Here is a 6,007-nt window from a genome sequence, read left to right as displayed (position 1 = left end):
GTAAGAGAGCCTTGGCGGAGGCAGTCAATTGTATGATTTAATATGTAGATCAGTGGTTCCCAACCCTATCCTGGAGGACCACCAGGCCAATCGGGTTTTCAGGCTAGCCCTAATGAATATGCATGAGAGAGATTTGCATATAAAGGCCATGAAAGGCATGCAAATCTGCTCCATGCATATTCATTAGGGCTAGCCTGAAAACCCGTTTGGCCTGGTGGTCCTCCAGGACAGGGTTGGGAACCACTGAGGATGTGGTAAGTCTTTTCCCCTATGATAATTTGGAAAAACAGAACGTTGATTCGTTAGTTGCCCACTGAAATGAAGATCTTGGCCAAGGAGTGGATGAACTAGCTTCATGGATGATTTTTTTTTTTTTTGTGTGTGTGTGTGTGTGTGTGTGTGTGTGTGTGTAGAGTTTGGAGGGGGGGCACGAGAAGACATGGTGCCTCTTGGTTTATAGAGGAATTGCAAGTATTAAAGTGAGAGGTACATAGGGAAGGCTAATCTGTAAGCAATTTTATATCTGTCTACAGGAGGAGGTTAAAAGTTGTCTAAAGAGAGTTCTGGGCAAGGGTGATAGGAGGTAATGGAAATCACTCGTACGAGGTATTATTTTGGATTATAACTGAAGGAAGCTTTTAAGGTTTCCCTTAAATTTATCTAAATTTTGCTCAGCCCTTAAATGTGAAGGTAACGAGTTCCAAATTGTAGGGGCTGTAGTTGCAAATGAAGAAGCCCTACGAGTACTAATGATTTTTAAAGATGGAACGTGAAGAAGGTGCTGAGATGCTGATCTTAAGGTTCTTGAGGGATGAGAAGCTTATGTCCATGGTTTTAAAGGAAATTAAAGCAATTGTATATGTAATTCGATGAGGAATTGGTAACCAGTGTGGAAATTTGAAAGGCTGTCGTTTCTATGCTATAGAAACTGGAACGCCTTCCATAGAATGGATTGGGCCATTTTTTGGGGAAGGACTTATTTCTCTGATATCCCTGGGTCCAATTTGGATCATTTTCAAATATAACGTGTCTTTTTAATGATTTTTCCTACATCTCCAAATTCAATTTTTGGAAAGCTATTTTGCTTCCAGACGGACAGGTGGACAACCAGATAAGACAGTCTCAATCTTTTTTGTATAATTCTTTCCTACTTCCAAAAAAAGTTTCATGCTGGACAGGATTTATTTTCAAGAGCAAGCAGTATGGTGCCTCAGCAATGCACTTTGGATACAATGCTCGGAGTATCACACCTACACACACAAAATGCTAAAATAAGCACTTAACTGAATATAGATTACGGATACAAAAGTGCCATATATGCCATCTGCTGGGCACATCATGGAATGATGTTAGCAATCATCCTTCTGAAACTTGGCCCCTTTCTCCCCCCCAACACAGCACACTAAAAGGCAAGAAATAAACATGAAAATGACAAACGTTCACTAAACTATCAAAATACTCAAACCAGCCAAAATCAAGACAATCCACTTCTACAATTATTATTTTATTTGTTATGGAAGAATCCCCACTTTATTTACATAGTGCAAAAAAGCTATTATTTCAAAATGTATGGTAGATAAATTATCCTTCATATAGCACAAAAAAAGCTAAGAAAAATAAAACCCCCAACAACCTGTATGTTGTAAGTATTGTACAAGAAAGCATTTCAGTCTTTTTTTTTTAAGTTTGACTGGAATGCATAAACTTGAACATATTAAATTGCAGATTAACAGAATTACTGTAATAGAAATTACAGTTGTAAAAGACCACCGTTACACAATTTATGAACACTGAAATGGTGAGCTATGCCCACTGGTAATGTTATCAGCTTTATACAGCGTATGTTCAGTCAGGTAAAAAGTGATATAATTTCATAAATAGGAGGAAAACAGAGTACATTGTGAAAGCTTTTCTATAAATGGTTGTGCATTCTTTTATTTTATTATTTTTTTTTATAAATAAATGCGTTTGATGTGATTTTCAGAGATGGTGAAAGCCCCTTTTGAATATTTCATCTGTGTTGATTAGTTGGTTTAACAAAACAGAAAACACTTTCAATGACAGGGTTACAAATACCAACCTTTTAACCAGAATACATTTCTTTGCATAAATGCTCCTAAAACCAAGTTTTACTTCAATTACCGTTAAAGAATTGGCATTACACTTCTACAAAAAACAACTTTAGTGGCATAAGCATCAACTGTTTTCCATCCTGGAAAGTGGAAAATCAAATGAGTGCATTATTCAGCCATGACAGAAAGCTTAATTTTAATAACAAAAATATTTTGACAATTTTTTTACATAAGAGATACAAGTGGAGTCACCAACACATTCTGTGCAAAGCCACATACAATCAGTTTCTTTTATCATCCTATTCTATACAATTCTTGTCATATTAAGCACAATATCTAAATCCACCGACATGCCTTCATGTAAATATTTTATAACACTAAAATCATGATACTGTATAAACATTTTCATTCCTTATATTCTTACTTTAATGACCAGTTCAATCTTTTCTTGCTCTTGCCGAAGCAAATCTTACTAAAGAAAAATCTGTACCCTCTCTCTTTCATTGAGTGTATCAAACAGTCTTGACCTCATCCCATGAAGTGACAAGTGAAGGAGAAAGAATCTAGCTTGACTTTATGAAGCTGGGTTAGTGGAGTGGCTGGAAACACACAATGCTTGCTCAGTACACTGAGTTAGGATGACTTCACCCGGGGAAGAGGAGGGGATGGTCATATTCCATATTAGAGGGTCAAAATTCAACAGTTGTCTACAGCTGAACACTGAGACATCACCACGTTGAGATTTCAAAGGATTCAGAATAAACAGAGAGCTACCATGCTCTGCTGATATACCCCAATATTACAATAGTGTAAAACTGACTGAGGAACAAATCATCCTGACGCAACTCCAGTTCCAGAATATACCTTGCAGCCAATGGGGGATTATGTCAGGGAAACAGTTCATGTTTTCAAAAAGCATCTGCCTACAACTGATATGCTACCTCAAATAAATTGTGCTTTGACCTCCATGAAGTGGCTTTGTCTTTGGTATGGGATATACATGTCAAGTAGGTGATGAGCATTAACTTAAATTAAGACACCTCTAGCTCTTTAAAGTAAAAGTCTATTTCAAAGGAGTGTGGTTTTACATTGAACTATTATTAGTGAAGCATTAACGCAGGGGTAAGGAACTCCGGTCCTCGAGAGCCGTATTCCAGTCGGGTTTTCAGGATTTCCCCAATGAATATGCATTGAAAGCAGTGCAAGCAAATAGATCTCATGGGGAAATCCTGAAAACCCGACTGGAATACGGCTCTCGAGGACCGGAGTTCCCTACCCCTGCATTAACGTGGATGAGAAAAAGTTACACAAACTGTATAGACTGCAATGATATATTCCTATGATTTCTGCTGAGGGAACAGAATGATTTAACACAGGCAAGTACTCAACCATTATAAGGACCGTGCTGATTTTGACAATTTATATACCTTCCACTTTATTCAGTTATATGAAGGGCTACCAGACGTCCGGATTTCCCTGGACGGCTTTTCAAAACCCGGCACTTTGTCCGGGTTTTGAAAAGCTTTCCTTCGGGCAAGAGGGAATCCGCACATGCGCATGTTACGTCATTGCTTCATATCCGCGCATGCACAGATGTCCTGCCTGACAAGAGCAGGTGGGGGGGGGAGGGTGAAATTAGAAGTGGGGCTGGGGTGGACTTTGGGGTGGGAATGGGGTGTGGAACCGGGGCGAGTCTAGGGGACGGGCGAGTCTAGGGGTCCAGATTTTTCAGATGGAAAATCTGGTAACCCTAGTTATACGTCACATTCTCTCATGGTCAATTAAAGCGAGAATTAACCTTAGCCCTCTATAACAGTTTCTTAACTCTCTTCTAAAAGATACCTTGTTTTCCATTGTGCATCTCTTCTCTTGTTAGCAATCTGAGAAGAATCACTTTTGTAAAGAATGGATTGTAGATGTTTGAAACCTGAATCACATGCACCCCTGAAGTGGTAACCAAAGATTAGCAAACTGTTACAAGGAATGTTATAAAGGGGAAGGGAAGTAGAATGATAATTCAAAGTCAAAGAGGATAAACAAAATTAGAAACCTGGATAAAGTTATTACATCAGGATCAATATCCTGATGCAGGTGGGATTTTTAGATTAGTTTATTACATCAGAATAAAGCATTATTTCAATCACTGGACCTGAATAAACTAGAGGAAATGCACATTTTCTTTAATGTTTCATCGTCTGGATAGCAAGTTTTTCAGTAGGTCAAAATACTCATGCCCTAGAATTATCAGCTGAAGACAATAAGATCTGGCCTCATTCCTCATGGAAATGCTTCTACTTACTGTATCTCTACAAACCTGAAATAGCATATTACACACCCTCTTTCGTGAATGCAGTCGAAACTTGAAAACACTGGACATAGCTACTAAAAGTATTATCTAGTAAACAAGCAAACTCTGATCTTTAGAGAAGTTTAACTGCTAAATGGAATACATATAAGAAGACTGCACAAACAAAAATACATTTCCTGCAGTCAAAATGTTTCAGATAAGATTCAAAGCTAATTTTAGGTACTTTGATCTTTCGTATCATCTGCATGGTAGAACCAAGCCAGTCATATTATGCACACGTGAACGCTTTGAGATCAAATACAGAGCCCCCGCTCTCTCTCCCCTAATTTTTCTTTCTTCGGCCTTTTTTAAATCCAGAAAGACACGTCTGTATTTTTTTCTGGAACCACTGCTTCATTGACCACCCTCCTACCAATGCAGCTGACGTACATAATGCACGCTCTCGAAGGCGAATGTTCAGATAGATTCTTCCGATATAAAAGTGAACATGGTCAAAGCATTTAGCAATTTCAGTCTCCTATGCGTCTTGCCATCCAATAATCGCTGTACTGCACTGTTAAAGTATCTTCTCTCCCATCCCAAATGACTAAACTTTGATTTGCATAAATAAAAACATGAAACTTTTTGCTGTCAAGCATGAGTAAACTGGTAGCAAAAGTGTAAAGAGTTTGGAAAACAGGCACTGACAATCTTCTATTTTCTCTGGGTCCAACAGAGCAAATTCTGGTTTGCAAAAAAAGCAACTTAAAGCACCGACACTAGAACATTTTAGATAATTCAATTGGCAATTAAACAAGATCATTACAATCCCCTCATTTCATTTAGAATTTTACTTGATTTCAAAGGAGATATGAATATTTAAAGCATCTCCCAATTAGCTTCGCCTATACATATAAAATTATGCAAATCGAGGCATTGCTCTCCTAACACCAGTCAGAACCTCTCATACTGGTGCTGCAAACTCACTATAAAGCATGACTACAGAGCGGGCAATTCGGGGAAAGCACCGGAAAATTATTTTTTAAAAGCAGGGCATAGGACTGTAATATGCACCTATACTGTTAAGTATACCATAAAAGGAAAATTATGTTAAAAGGAGACTTAAAGGTAAGACAGACAGGAAGCATCTGGCCCAAGAAACTGATGAGTTGCAATTTTAAGTGACCTAGATCAGTGGTCCCCAACCCTGTCCTGGAGGACTACCAGGCCAATCGGATTTTCCGGCTAGTCCTAATGAATATGCATGAGAGAGATTTGCATATAATGGAAGTGACAGGCAGGCAAACCTGCTCCATGCATATTCATTAGGGCTAGCCTGAAAACCCGATTGGCCTGGTGGTCCCCCAGGACAGGGTCGGGGCCCACCGATCTAGATAACTCAACTTAACTAATGCTCATAGTTGTGGTTTATTCCATGGTAAGCAAAAATAAAATGATTCAATATTACTGCAATTTACATTAGAACCAGCAGCCCTCCCGTAAATGCAAATCTATGTACTGTACATCAATTAAAAAGCTGCTGTTGTGTTAACTTAAACACTCTAGATAAATATTCCTTAAAAACCTATTTTCCCTTCTTTTGCTCAAAAATGTCTTTAAAGGTGAAGCCAAAAGGGCTGTTTTTATA

Source organism: Geotrypetes seraphini, chromosome 14, assembly GCF_902459505.1.
Source record: "Geotrypetes seraphini chromosome 14, aGeoSer1.1, whole genome shotgun sequence".
NCBI classification, from domain to species: Eukaryota; Metazoa; Chordata; class Amphibia; order Gymnophiona; family Dermophiidae; genus Geotrypetes; species Geotrypetes seraphini.
Note: the sequence above shows the minus strand (reverse complement) of the source record.